General features: G+C 45.4%; 1 protein-coding gene across 2 annotated transcripts in view; it reads left to right on the top strand.

Moving 5' to 3' along the window:
* The first annotated feature begins 3,386 nt into the window (after positions 1-3,386).
* The window catches only part of PIP5K1B (phosphatidylinositol-4-phosphate 5-kinase type 1 beta), a 351,464-nt gene continuing 339,909 nt past the window's right edge, over positions 3,387-14,941 (top strand). Inside the window, exon 1 of one of the 2 annotated variants that reach the window (XM_064361684.1) lies at positions 3,387-3,488. The gene's annotated coding sequence lies outside the window, so the exon portion shown is untranslated. Of the gene's footprint in view, positions 3,489-3,705; positions 3,948-14,941 lie in introns of those variants that run through there. The other variant, XM_064361689.1, reaches the window with a different exon arrangement.

The following is a 14,941-nucleotide window of genomic DNA, read 5'->3' as shown; positions in this document are numbered from 1 at the left end:
TTAGCCGGGCAGGGTAGTGCATGCCTGTGGTCCCAGCTATTTGGGAGGCTGAGGTGGGAGGATCACTTGAGTCTAGGAGATCAAGGCTGCAGTAAACTGTAATCATGCCATTGCACTCCAGCCTGTTCCAGCCGGTGTGACAGAGCAAGACCCTCTCTCAAAAGCAAGCAAGCAGGCAAACAACACAAACAAAAAACCATGAGTGAACTTAGGCAATGCTCAGTTAGGCTTAGTGGACCCACTGGTAAATGATTGGTGATTTTGGCAACTAAGTTTTGGGATCATTTGTTAAGCAGCGATCAATAACTGAAACAGTGGCTTAAACCAGCAACCATGTACTGTTTCTCGTGAATCTATGAGTTGGGAGGGTGGTTCTGGCGAGCTGGACCAAGCCTAGCCAACCTCATTCGGACTTGCCTGTGTCTCTGCAGTCAAATGAGGGCTGACCGGTCAAGGATGCCTCAGCTGTTATGACTCAGCTCTGTTCTACAGGGTCCTTCATCTCCCAGCAGGCTTATTCTGGTGATGTCAGAATTCCAAGACTGGAAACAGAAATGCATAAACATTTTTCCAGCATTCATTTACATCAAGTCTGCTATTGTCTTGTTGGTCAAAAATAAATCATACAGTTGAGCCCAGAATAGGAGGGGATTACAAAGTTAGAGGGAAAGACCCTGGATAAAAAAGGAAGTCATTTATTGGGGGCCACTAATACTATCAAATGTACTGCAAGGAACTCATGAACGTTTCTCATAGTTAGAGGAGTATTAAATAGCGTTACTAAGGTTTTGGACTGAGGCCAGGAATCAACTGGAAAAATTACATTTAAAATTAAGCAAAATAATTAGATGAACATTTTCTGATTTTTAAATAGGTTTCCAGATTTTCTGGCCAAGTCACTATTCTAGTGATATTGATGTTGTTGTATTCTTTCCAATACAGGATGACTTTCCCAAATTCCTGTTGATAGAGTTAGAGATAGAATCAGGAAGAAATACGAGGTCTCACACTACACGGTTAACTCATTCCATTAATCAATTCGCAGTAATAATGCAATCTTAAGGTTCTTGGTAGAGTTCCTTAAAATTCTGTTTCATAAAGTTAGCTCTCTAAATAGCCAGTGGGCACCTCTGCCTTGAGACTTCTCTCTAGAAACCTAAGCTGTTTGCATTTGGGACTTACAGAAGTGGCTCTCAATACCAGGCTCATTAAAGGGAAAAGGGTCATGTGTATGGACACATGTATTTGGGCATTTATATGTAATGTGTGATCACTTTTGATCTACCGTGATTTCATTTAAGTCTGTTTTTTAACTGTCTTCATCTCCGCTGCATTACCAGAAACTGACTTTGCACTTTCACTTACCACCACCTCCCTGGGAAGCAAGTTCATTTTCTACCCTGGATTCCAGAGCTCAAGTCTGAGAAGCAGGAAAGGAGAGACTGGGATTACCCTTCCCAGATCCCACACTAGCCTGCTAGTTAAACGGTATGGTGCTACCCCCTATGCAGTGATTCCTACCAGTAAGATGAACGGTTCTTTGATCTGTTCCTGTGTCCTCCACCACTGGTCTATCCACCCCATCTTGAACTTTGTTAATACAATGTTTCTGCCAGTTATCGTTCACGGACTGAGAGTCAGAGAAACCGTGTTCTGGTCCTTGGGTTACTTAATGTTTTGAGACCTCAGTTTCCTCATCTGTAAAGTGAGCAAGCTGGAGAAGATGTATGTTCCTCCTGCTCTGAGCTGTGAAGCGTCTAGGATGCCAGGAGAAAACCAGACCCAAGTCACAGGGTTGTAAACAAATGATACCTTAAATCTCTCAGTAATGGCCAGCCACATCTGGAAGAAGCAGGCTGGGAAAACAGCTGAAGAATAAAGATATTTGTTTTGTCAATTATGCCTCAGTGAAACTGAAAAAAAGATACTTCCATTATCAAGAAATTATTGCACTTGATTCAAGGCTTATATTAAACCATAACAGACTCACTCAAGGTGTGGGGAGAGAGATACAAAGAGATTACAAAGCTGAAAAGAGGTGTTCATTTGCAGAGAGCTAAGCAAGTATCCTTCAAACAGAAATTGGCTGACCAAGTCAGAGGTATCTGAATATAAGGATCATGAAATGTTCTTCCCCAGACAGAATGTAGCCCACGTTTTCCACCGGTGTTGTTCTGGTAAAGAAGGGGAACGTGGAAGGAAGTGATGAGGCTGAGAAATGCTATTTGCTTCCACTCAGCCAGGAAGGATCCGCTACCTTTTGGTTCCTATTAAGTGAATTTAGCTTTAGCTTCCAAGACAGCGTTTTTCCAAAGGAGTCCTTTAGATCTGGCCCCTACCCTCTTCGCAGCTAGACTGACATTAGGTGACACTGCAAGCGCCCCCAGCCTACTCAGCGGGATGGGTAGGAATTGCCCCTCGCCCCCACAGCGCTTTCCCATGACATCCCCCAGCTTCTCTCTCCTAGGACCCCTCGCCAGCCTACCCCTACCTGTTGGGTAGGTCTTACTAGGAACACCTGCTCTACTTAGAAGGGGAGCAACTGACGCCTTGGAATCCTGGCCTGTCCCTTCCTGGTGAAGGGGGCGCCTGCGCTTAAGTGCCGGCTTCACTGCCTCAGGCAGAGTCCAGCAGGTGGGCGACCCGGCGTAGCTGAGTTCAGTGGCCCGGGGAAAAGGGACGCCTTATCCCCAACACAGCCCGGCTCCGCAAGGCTTTAAGACGCTGAGAACAGCCGAGAACCCCTGGGATAGCCCTGGAGTCTTGGAGGCACCCGTCAATTCCAGGGGCTCACCCCAACCCCGCTCTCGGTCTGTGCCAGCGGCGGCGGGACAGGAGCCCGGTCCCCACGCACCGACCGGGACGCCCATCCCACTGCGGCTGAGGCTCGAGCCGCCGCCGCTGCCGGCGCAGCAAACCCGCCTGGCTTCCCTGCAGGGCGTGCGGGGATGGGGTAAGTGGGTGGAGAGAAAAGGGGAAGAGCCTGGGCGGCCGGCGGGCGGGGCCTGCAGCCTCCCCAGCCTCCCCAGTCGCCGCGCAGCCGGCTCTTTCCGCGCCCTGCTCCGACTCCGGCGCGCACCGCGCGGAGACCCGCGTCCGACCCGGGGGACGCCGCTGCTGCTCCCTTCGGCCCCAGGTCTCCGAACGCGCCGCGGCGAGGCTGCGCCCGGCCGTGGAGCCCCTCGGAGCTGCCGGGCTTTGGCGGCCGCTCTGGGAAGGAAGGGGAAAGCGGGGACACACACTCGCCGCGGCGCGCACGCATTGCACACTCGCAGCCGCGCGCCCCCGCCGAGGCGCGTCTGGAGCGAGTTTGACCCGGCGGCTCGGGCCCCGGCACCTGCCCGCCCCCGGTGCCGCCCCCGCCGCCTCCCGCCCCTCGCCTGCACCGCGCTCCCGTCGCCGAGGGGAAGCGACAACGTCCCGATAAGTTGCAGACTGTGGCGCAACTGGTCTCGGTGGCGTAGGCGCCCGAACGCTGCCCGGGGGAGGTAAGTTTGCTGCGCGTCCCCGACCCCTTCCCACCAGACCCTCCCGAGGGCTCGCGCTTCCGGACTCCCCATCCCGGCTGAAGCCCGGCGGTCTCTCTGCGCTTCCACTTTGCCTGTCTGCGTTGTGCCGGGGGTGACGTGGAGAGGGCGCCCGTGGCCACCGAAGCAGGACCTCGGTTCCGCGGGGGCCACAGCCGCGCGCTGCCAACGTGCACCCACCCGCTCGTCACCCGGGTCCCCGGGACCGCAGTGACACTCGGAGATCACTCTGGGTTCACTTAAGCGGGAGTCTCCTCCCCGTTTCAGGGGAACCTGCAGAGTTTGGCCGCGGAAGGAAAGGTCTCCCCTACCCTCCCCGGTACGAAGCAGAGGTGAACTTGTCAGGCGCCCCTGGTATCTCCAGAGGGGCTTGCGAGTCGGCGTTCTGCCCGTTTTTGGCGCTCGAGCCGGATTGAACAGGTGCGGTTGGTTCCAGTCTAAATGCAGCAACAGACTTCTGCGTTTCCCAGGCGTTTTCCCCCAGCCTGGTCAACGTGACGAGCGGCAGGGGCTTCACCATCTGGGGCAGGGGCTGGGAGTGTGGGGGCACTGGGGAGGGAGAATGCCCGGTCTGATTTGGTATGCCGGTGCCAGGAGTCGCCAGAACAGAAGACAGCAAATGTCTGCTTATCTCGCGTCTATGCAGATGAGCCTGTTGTCATTTCTTATCCCCCCTTCAAACCCCAACTGGCTTGTGTCTGGTGCCCAGCGTGGTTGAGTAGAAACCCGTTCCAGAGAAGTTGTTTGGGTAGGTTGATGAATTCTTTCATCGAATCTACTGAAATCAGGGCTCCGAACAAGGCAGTGCCAGTTACTCTGATGCTTTTTTAAAGGGAGCGTGTTGCAGACCAAAAATGACACCCACTACCACTACCTCTCGACATTCTTAGATGCAGGAGGCCCCAGCTCTAAGGCGAATGATCCTTAAGAGATCCATAGGTCCTCAGAATGTGCTAATCTCGTGCAAGGAAGAAGTGTCTCTGTGTCAGTACTTCTGAGTCGCGGTTTGGGGAACCCCTTTTGTCCTTCTAATAAGGACATCCAGCCAGAGACTTCTCCCCTGTTCTGTGAAGAGACCAAAGCGTTTTGCTACTTTTGGAGTGCAGAAAACCGAAAGGGTTGGTTTCATTAGTAGTCTAATGAGATGAAGTAGGATAGTGTTCATGGAAGCGTTTGCTAGAGCGTTCCCACCTGAAAGGAGACTCTGGAATAAAAACCTTAATTGGCCAAGTGGAAGCCAGTGGGAGGTTGAGCGAGTTTCATGTGTGATCTCTGAGCAGAGGGAAAGGTGGGTTCTGATATGGTCCTGTGGGGCCATATCAAAGGCTTATGAGGACTGATGAGAAAGCTGGTGAGTCTGAGACTGATATATGCTGACATCTTAGCTGAGAAGGAAAAAACTGCAAAGCACTGAATGATAGAACTGTGTTACATTTTTGTCCATGTTAAGGCCAGAGAGATTTAATAATAACACCTTACATTTGCATCCGTGTCTTGCAATTTGTAAATTCTTTTGAGTGTTCTCACCTAATTCCAAACATTTCTGAGGGAGGCAGGGCAAAGATTATTTACCACGTATACCCAGAAAGAACGTGAGGCTCACGGATCAGAGATTTATCAAGGTAATAAGTGCTGGTATTAGAATCGCAGTTAGGTTTTCTGTCATAACTAGGTGCCTCTTCTGTACTTATATAAGGTTTTTTTTTTTTTTTTAAATTGCAGAATTCTGCATTTATTGTGGTCTGCTTAGTCTCACTGTAAATTACTCTTTACATTTTACAGAGGAGGAAACAGGTTTAGACAAATAGCCGGAGTTTTCTATGGTTTCACATCTAATTTAGTGGCATTTATAAGGCTAGAACTTGGGTCTTCTGATGTCCAGTCCATGTCTTTGTGCATCATTTAACTTCTGATAGCAATGAGGACACATCATGGAAACTGCAATACACAAGGGACTGTTAAGCATGCCCCCAGTGACCTGGGTTCTAGTTCTGGGACTACATTTGGCTGTATGACCTGGGCCAAATCATGTCACTTCCAAGTCTCCAGCGTCTCCCATATTAAAACAACTTTCTTTCCAACTTTAGTGTTCTGCAGTGTTTACCAATGTGTTTGTAATCCAATGTTGTTATTTTCTCCAGGGGAAAGAAAGCTTTTTACCCTGTATCAACTGAGAGACCTAGCTAATTATTCTTTCACCTTTAGTTTATCCCTTCCCTCCTTTACTGCATACCAGCTAATTTTTGTATTTTTTGTAGAGATGGGGTTTCACCATGTTGCCTAGGCTGGTCTGTAAGTCCTGGATTCAAGCAGTCCACACTCATCGGCTTCCCAAAGTGCTGGGGTTACAGGTGTGAGCCCCCATGCTCAGCCAAAAATGTTTGTTTTTATCTATTCACTATGATTCTTTTGGCTTATATAGATCACCAGACTCAGAAATAATACTTTGTTCCAATTCATTCTGTCATTCTTAACCAAAAGAATGAAATTTAACAAGTGTGTTTTAGCTTAGCGTCTACAGTATGTTGTTTAGTATTACTGTTTGACTTGAAAGTAATCTGAGGGGCTGAAGGACTGTAAGGTGCCTGGCAGGGTTTACTTGAATATTCTAACTGTAAGCTCACAACTTTTTTTTTTTTTTTTAGCTTTGTGGTTTGCACAAAGTAAGTACTCAATAAGTAGCTGTTGAATTAATGAAGAAGGCGAATGAAGTTATTCGTAAGGAAAACATATGCTGTAAAACATAGAAAGCATCTTACCACGTAAATTCCCAACACATAAGATAATTTACCTACAGGCATGTGCCTCCTGAAGCTGGCAGGTACAGAGCCCATTGTTGCTCTCTTTTCTGAATGCATCATATAGAGAAGAGCTTTTCTTTCTCCCTATAGACAATAGACTCATGTCATCTGTGTTACGCTCTTCTGTTTGCCCCCACCCCTTAGTTGTTAGTAGTATAGCTGCTAATAGGTACATTCCTAGAAACTGACTTGTCCCATTTTATGCAAGGGTATGTCTTGAGGTGGAGAAACCAACCATTCTGTTTTTAAAATAGGGTAGTGAGTAAATGTTAGGAGATACTAATACTGGCTCGTGGTTTCAGAGGGGGAAGCTAATTAACAAAACCAACCTAGTTTCTGTTCCTTTTAACAATCTTCTCTTTCTACTCCTCCTCGTTATATACAGACAAGTAGTGTTTTTATGTTTGGAAGAATGAATAAAGAATATAGTAATCTTAAATAGTATTAATGGATCTGCAGTTTATATTGGGGATTGATGTATATTTCCTCCTGATGAAGAATTTAAATATTAATTAGTTTAGAAACACCTTTGATGGGTAAGAAAACTAAAACTTAGAGAGTTGAATTGACGCTTATGGTCACACAGATGATAGCACGAGGACCAAGACCAATGTGGAATTATTAAGAAGGTTCATATTCAAGTTTGTCCCAGGAGTTCTATAGTGAAGGTACAGTTTTGACTTTTAGAAATCATAGAGATTAACAAAAAAACTTCTGTTTACTATCATTATTAGAGAGAGTTAGTACATTTGCAAATAGTTTAGCATTTATATGTTTAAGTTTTCTTGTCCAAGCAGATGCCATTAGAAAGAATTTTTTTTTTTTTTTCGAGACAAGCTCTCGCTCTGTTGACCAGGCTGGAGTGCAGTGGTGCAACCATGGCTCGCTGCAGCCTCAGCCTCCCCAGGCTCAGGTGATCCTCCCACCTCAGCCTCCTGAGTAGCTGGGATGATAGGCACGCACTACCATGCCCGGCTAATTTTTGTATTTTTGTAGAGACAGGGTTTTGCCACGTTACCTAGGCTGATCTGTAAGTCCTAGATTCAAGCAATCCACATAGGTCGGCTTCCCAAAGTGCCGGGATTACAGGTGTGAGGCCCTGTGCTCGGCCAAAAATGTTTGTTTTTATCTATTCACTATGATTCTTTTGGCTTATATACATCATCAGACTCAGAAATAATACTTTGCTCCAATCAGTGTGGGAGAGAGGAAACTGTCTGAATAGAAACCAAAGGCCTGCAATCCCATGGGAGGCCAAGGTGGGAGAATCACTTGAGTCCAGGAGTTTGAGACCAGCCTGGGCAACATAGCAAGACCTTGTCTATACAAAAAATAAAAAATTAGCTGGGCATGGTGGCACGTGCCTGTGGTCCCAGCAACTTGGGAGGCTGAAGTGAGAGGATCACTGGAGCCCAGGAGGTCAAGGTTGCAGTGAGCTATGGTCACACTACTGTACTCTAGCCTGGGTGACACAGTGAGGCCTTGTCTCAGAAAAGAAAGGAAAAGAGACACAAATGTATGCTTGTATTCTCAAATTTTCTTTCTGGTAAATAAAGCCAAAGGTAGGCCTGTCATACAGCTGGTAAAGTCATAAATATGTATACATTGAATTCGCATTTGCATTTTGCTTGCACTTCTGTTAGATGGTGAGTCAGAACATTTAATATCCTGGAAAAATATTTTTTTCCCCTATGGCCAGAACCTTCAGCAGATTCTGTAAAACATCAAGTCCTAAATGTATTTGTTGCTGAAACATGTTCTCTTTGTATCAAGTGCATTAATGGGAGTTGGAAGGAGTTCTTCATTTTTTTTAGAAGCTGGCCGGTTAGAACTGTACATTATGTAGCTGCACTGTTCATTAGTGGTCTTATCAATGGAGCAGGATGTGTTATTTTCTGCTGAGTGCCAGGGAAACTGGAGAGGAGGAAACCTAGGCTTTTGTTTTGTTTTTTTTTTTCTTTTTAAAAATCAACTTTAAACTGAATTTGTTGATGAAGTTTTTGTGGTACTGTGTGGTAAAGAATCAGCTGCTACTGAGAGAGAATCGTATTCAGTCAGGTTCCTTTTCATATGTAAGATTAGGTCAGAAAAAACAGGCTTGATTTTGTACCTTTTATTCTCAATTGTATCTCCTTCTGTATCACTTCATCAGAGGTAGATAAAGGAGATGATCACACAGGAAAACACAGGAATCCTGCCCAAACTAGATCACTCTCAGGAAGATCTGAAACAGTGACTGGGACAAGGTCGCATGCTCAGTAAGCTGACGGTGCCTTGGTATTGTCATTTTAAGTTAAACTCGCACTGGAATGAACAACACAAAGTGTGTGTTCTTGTAGCAAGTCGTCTGTATTGTTTACGGGACTCAATAAACAATGAGTAGTATGTTTTGGATAATTTATATAATGGATGCACAGTAAGTTTTTGAGACTTGTTTCCTCTAATATTTTTAGAAAATCAATTGTGAAATTGCAATGAAATATAAAGGATCGAATGTTTGGTATTGCTCTCATTTTAAAAATGGGTTTGTATGTCTTTTAGTGGAAGTTCAGGCAAGGGTTGGACTGCAAGTACTAGGGGCCCAGGGAGTATAATTATCTTGAATTGGAACTAAAGTTCCGACAGGACTGCAGAAAGTTCATTCAGTTTGTGAGAGAAAAGGTGATATTTAAGCCTTCGCCATTCAGTCATGCTGAGCAAGGGTTTCAAGGGGAGGATAAAGTTAGAGCTAGCCATAAAAATGTGCTTTCCTTGCTTCATAGACAGACTTCAGACATCCAGTGGATTCAACACGTTGGACAGTGGATTTTTTCCTTATGATACACCTTTTTCCTTTCTTTTCTAAGCCATGTCCATCATTGTGCTCTCTGGATCACCTGAGCATATGTTTGGTAATAAACGACCTCCTTGAGGGAGTAGTAAGCACATCATAGGTGTTCAGCAAACAGTTGCCAGTGGAAAGGTTAAGCATCATGTTTTATTTATATTTGTATTCTTGGAACTTAGCACTGTGTCTAGCAGATGGTAAGGATTTAATAAATGTGTACTGAACAGTTTATCCAAATGAATTTCACTCTTCAAAATCCTGGGATGTTCCATAATTAATCTAGTGATTCTATTATTTTTCAAACCATTTTAGAAATATTAGGCAGTCTGATAGATACTAATGTTGATAGTTTATAGTGGTCCTTTTTTAAAATCATAAATGGGATTTATTCACCAGACTCCAACTTTTTAAACCAAAATGCCTAGGAATAATTTTGTATTATTTCTGTCTTTAGGAGGAAAATAATATTAAATATGTTGTTTTTCTCTGAAAGTATTCAATAAGCATATTTTTCAAATATTCAGAGTGGCTTCATAGTGAGTGTGGTTCAGGATACAGGCAAGAATGGACTTTAAGCTTTACTAAGTTAATCAGCTTAAATATCACCTTCTCCTGGGGCCTTTTCTGTTCTTTCAACCTAAAGGAGACCTTCCCCATATGTTTTGTTCACTTGTCCTCGGGGATGCTGATATAGTTTGGATGTTTGTCCACTCCAAATCTCATGTTGAAATGTGATTCCCAATGCTAGAGGTGTGGCCTGATGGGTTTGGGTCGTACAGATGGATGTGTCATGAATGGCTTAGTGCCCTCCCGGTGGTAATGAGTGAGTTCTTGCTCTGTGAGTTCACATGAGATCTGGTTGTTTCAAAGTGTGTGGCATCTTTTACCCCCACCTTGCTCCATCTCTTGCCATATGATATGCAAACTCCGCCTTTACCTTCCGCTGTGACTGTAAGCTTCTTGGGGCCCTCCCTCACCAGAGGCAGATGCTGGCACTGTGCCTCATGTACAGCCTGCAGAACTGTGAGCCAAAATAAAACCTCTTTGTTTTATGAATTACAGAGCCTTAGGTATTCCTTTATGGTAGTGCAAAAGCAGATTAACACAGGTACTTATCCATTTATGTATTTCACTTGTTTTCCTGTCACCTGTGCCCAAACTCACATTCAACTCAAGATTATAAACTCCTTGAGGGCAGAGGCCGTGGTTCATTAACACTGTTTTTCTAGTGTTTGGCACATAGTAGGTCCTCAGTAAATACTTAAATGAATACATGAATAAGCCGCATTCATCCTGTGAAGATGAAGTGGGCCGTCGTTTAGGTTACGCAAGCTGAATCAGACTGTGAGGACAGTGCTTATGTGTTAGCTGTGGCAGCTCCATTACCATGATGACTGAACCCTTCAGGACGAGAAAACACTTGTTTAGATGATAAATTCTGGCATGACTATGAAGAAAACACTGTCTGTATTTAAAGACTGATTTCTTTCATTTACTCAGAAAGGAATAGTAGTGAACAAACAAGTGGAAATTATCAAGCACAAAATAAAACCTACCCACACTGTTAAAAATGGGCTCTAAATGTACCTTCACCATAAACATATTCGTTCTTAATTAAGACACTTTGGTGTTCATATACAAGGCAATTCCTATCATGCCTCACATAAAGTTGGTATTTGAGCTGGTATTTATTTGAACAGCTACATCAGGAGTCCCAATACCATGGAAGAAGCCAGGGTATGACTCTCAATGTGTGCTCCTTAGACCAACAGAGTCATCACTACCTGAATTTGTTAGAAATGCAGATAAGGCTGGGCGCAGTGGCTCACGCCTGTAATCCCAGCACTTTGGGAGGCTGAGGAGGGTGGATCCCCTGATATCAGGAGTTCGAGACCAGCCTGACCAACATGGTGAAACTCCATCTCTATTAAAAATACAAAAATTAGCTGGGTATGGTGGTGGGCACCTGTAATCTCAGCTACTTGGGAAGCTGAGGCAGGAGACTCGCTTGAACCCAGGAGGCAGAGGTTGCAGTGAGCTGAGATCGCGCTATTGCACTCCAGCCTGGGCGACAAGAGCAAAACTCTGTCTAAAAAAAAAAAAAAGAAGACATACATGAGGCCAACAAGCATATGAAAAAATGCTCATCATCACTGGTCATTAGAGAAATGCAAATCAAAACTACATTGAGATACCATCTCACACCAGTTAGAATGGCGATCATTAAAAAATCTGGAGACAACAGATGCTGGAGAGGATGTGGAGAAATAGGAACACTTTTACACTGTTGGTGGGAGTGTAAGTTAGTGCAACCATTGTGGAAGACAGTGTGGCGATTCCTCAAGGACCTAGAAATAGAAATTCCATTTGACCCAGCAATCCCATTACTGGGCATATATCCAAAGGATTATAAATCGTTCTACTATAAGGACACATGCACACAAATGTTCATTGCAGGACAGTTTACAATAGCAAAGACCTGGAACCAACCCAAATACCCATCGATGATAGACTGGACAGGAAAAATGTGGCACATATACACCATGGAATATTATGCAGCCATCAAAAACGATGAGTTCACATCCTTTGTAGGGACATGGATGAACCTGGAAACCATCATTCTCAGCAAACTGACACAAGAACACAAAATCAAACACCGCATGTTCTCACTCATAGGCAGGTGTTGAACAATGAGAACACATGGACACAGGGAGGGGAGCACTATACACTGGGGACTGTTGGGGGGTGTGGGGGGGACAGTGGAGGGTGGGGCATTGGGGAGAGAGAGCACGGGGAGAAATGCCACATATATGTGAAGGGGAGGAAGGCAGCAAATCACACTGCCACATATGCACCTATGCAACAACCTTGCATGTTTTTCAAATGTATCCCAAAACCTAAAATGCAATAAAAAAAAAAAAAGAGAAAAGAAATGCAGATGAACTCTGGGGATGGACGACAAGCCTTCAGGTGATTCTGATGTACACCCAGTATTGCCAGTAAATGGTAAATCTGTTGTTCCAAGTATTCCCAGGCAAACCCAGGGCGTGTTGAGGGAGTGCTGTCTGCCTGCTGCTTCAGAAATATGGGGGGAGAAATGAAAAATTATCCCTCTGCCAGTCTTGGCTTTTCTCAGAACTGTGTGGATCACAAGAGAGTAGTCTTGTGAGTGGATTGTGTGTCTGGGACTTTAAGAGAATATAAAAAAGCTTTTGGCTGGGTGTGGTGGCTCACGCCTGTAATCCAAGCACTTTGGAGGCCAAGGTGGGCGGATCGCCTGAGGTCGGGAGTTCAAGACCAGCCTGACCAACATGGTGAAACCCCGTCTTATTTAAAAAAAAAAAAAAAAAAAAAAAGCTTTTGGTAGTCACAGAGCCTGCCAAGTGATGGGTATTATGGGGTGTACAGAAAGTATTAATATAAACATGGTCCTGACTGTCAAGGAGGCTGTGCTGAGAGCTTATTCTGTTCCAGGCACTTCTCAAGTGCTGTCTCTTATCACCATGTACCTACCAGGAGGGCTGCAGCATTTCTTCACTGAAGAGAAGGAAATTGAAACCTAGTCAGGTTAGTAGTAACTTATACAGGAGCACTGAACCAGTGAGGGTGGCCTGCAGGTTCTAGCCCTGGCTTTTCTGACTATGAAGCTCATACTCTTTCTCTATTTCATGGTGTAGCATCTTAAAGCATAGTTTTGAAATAAGAGTTTTAAAAAGGAGAACATAAGTGAATCTAAAATGCATATCTCCAAACTAAGTCTCTGAACTCTGGATTACATAATTGACATTGCACTTGGATATTCCAAAGGCACCTCAGATTCTGTGTGTTCAAAGCCAGAATCATGATCTTTTTTCTCCACATCTGATACTCCTGCAGGGTTCCCTGTGAGGTTCCCAGCTCTCTGGTGGGTACCGCTGTCACCAAGCGGCACAAGCAGAAACTCGGGAGCCGTCCTTGGCCCCTCCCTTTGCACACACCGCGTCTAAACCTTCACCAATGTCTACTGATGTGCTTCCTGAATATCTCCCCATTCCATCTGCTTCTCATCATTTGTGTGGATTCTATCCTTGCCCAACTCCTTGTCCCTTTGCTGGACTGAGCCAGAAGCTCACTTGTCTCCTGAGTCCACTCTGGTTCTCCTGGAATCCATTATCCATATTGTAGCCACGGCACTTGTGATGGTTGGAGGGCACCTGAGGCTCTGCTGGCCGAATCTCTACCGCCTGCACCCAGCCAAGCCCTGACGGAAGCAGACAAAACTGGCCCCAGGGTTCTCCACCTCAGTGGCCTTTTGAGCTCTTGCACGGCCTCTGGGGACTTGTTTTTCAAAGTAGTTTTCTACCCTGAATTTTGCTCTCCTGGAGTCCAGTCAGATGCAAGCCATAACTATAGTCAACTGGTTTTAAAGGAGCAGGATGGAAACTCCAGTGTAGCTATAGGGACTTACCCAACCCTACCCCAAATACCGAGTTCTTAAGAGTTCTCTGGCAATCTCTGAGGTGCACTCTACTCGCTCCAACAAGGAAGCTCGTTGGACTGCTCCGCTTCCACAGCTGCTTCTACACTGGGCTTGAGTTCCCCCAGGACCCTGCAACATCGTGTTTGTGGCCACCATGGCAGAGAAATGCACCAACTATGGTTTAGAAATAAAGTCTAAGCTTCTTCCAAAAGGTACCTATTTCTCACTCTTGACTGTGGCTTATCCTGGCATCTTTGAGGAAAAGGCCTGGGTTGCTTTGCATAACTGGCAGGATAAATAAAGAAACATGACTTGAAATCATTCTCTCTGTATTTCCTCAGAAGAGGAACCAGTTGACATTGTGCAGGAACACTTCCTGACCTACGGGGTGGGGCTTGTGGCTGGGGGTGCTGGAGAGAGAGAAGCACAGGGATCTGACCCAGACTCTTAATAGCCTCCCTTTGTGCCTGGAATGAAGATCTGGGTCAGTGACGTGGTTCCGGTGCTCTGCACAGTCCTGGCCTGCTGCCGTTCCAGTCTCAGATCCACCACTCTGCCCCTCACTGTTTGCCACCAGCCACACCGTGCACCTGCCAGCTCCACACCCTCTGTGCAGCACACTCGTTGCACCCTATGGAGTGTTCTCAGCATTGGCTGACCAGGCTTCAGGTCAGTTCTAAGGTTGCTTTTGAAAGGAGGCCTTGGCCACCATCCCCAGTCTAGGGTAGGACCAGTTATTCACTCTCCAGGGGGGCTTCAGTAGTATGATTATTTGACTCATTCCCTCGCCCCCACCAGCCACTAATCATCAGGGCCCATTGCATCCCATAGTGTCGGCACATGTAGAATTGCCTTCAGTAAATAAGTAAATGCATACTAATACTTTTACCTTAAAAAAAAATCCTCTTTGTGAATTTCCAGTAAAGAAAGGAAATGCACAGAGATCATGAATGAACCACTTCATATATGCTGACCCTGCCCGAGGACTTTCTTCAACTTCCATTACCACTGCCTAATTTCACAGCTGTCATGATCCACATTTCTCTAATGACAGCTGCAGGTGTTATCCCGAAGGAAAGTTACCCCAGAGGCATCATATAAAATATTTCTAGAAAGATACCTGAGATATTAGTGTCTTTGTTTGCCTCTGGGGAGGTGAATTGGCTAGCTGGGAGGGGAATTTTCATCCCATACCTATAAGTACCTCTGAATTTGGACCCATATGTGTAGATTACTTATTCTAAAAATTAAAATTGTATAAGTAAAAGGAGGGAAAGCATAGCAAGAGATGTGAAGGAATGGGAATGATTATTTAGAGAAAAGAAGA

This window comes from Aotus nancymaae, unplaced genomic scaffold (assembly GCF_030222135.1).
Source record: "Aotus nancymaae isolate 86718 unplaced genomic scaffold, 86718_ANA_hifiasm-v0.15.2.pri h1tg000041l, whole genome shotgun sequence".
NCBI classification, from domain to species: Eukaryota; Metazoa; Chordata; class Mammalia; order Primates; family Aotidae; genus Aotus; species Aotus nancymaae.
This window is presented reverse-complemented; position numbering and strand designations above follow the sequence as displayed.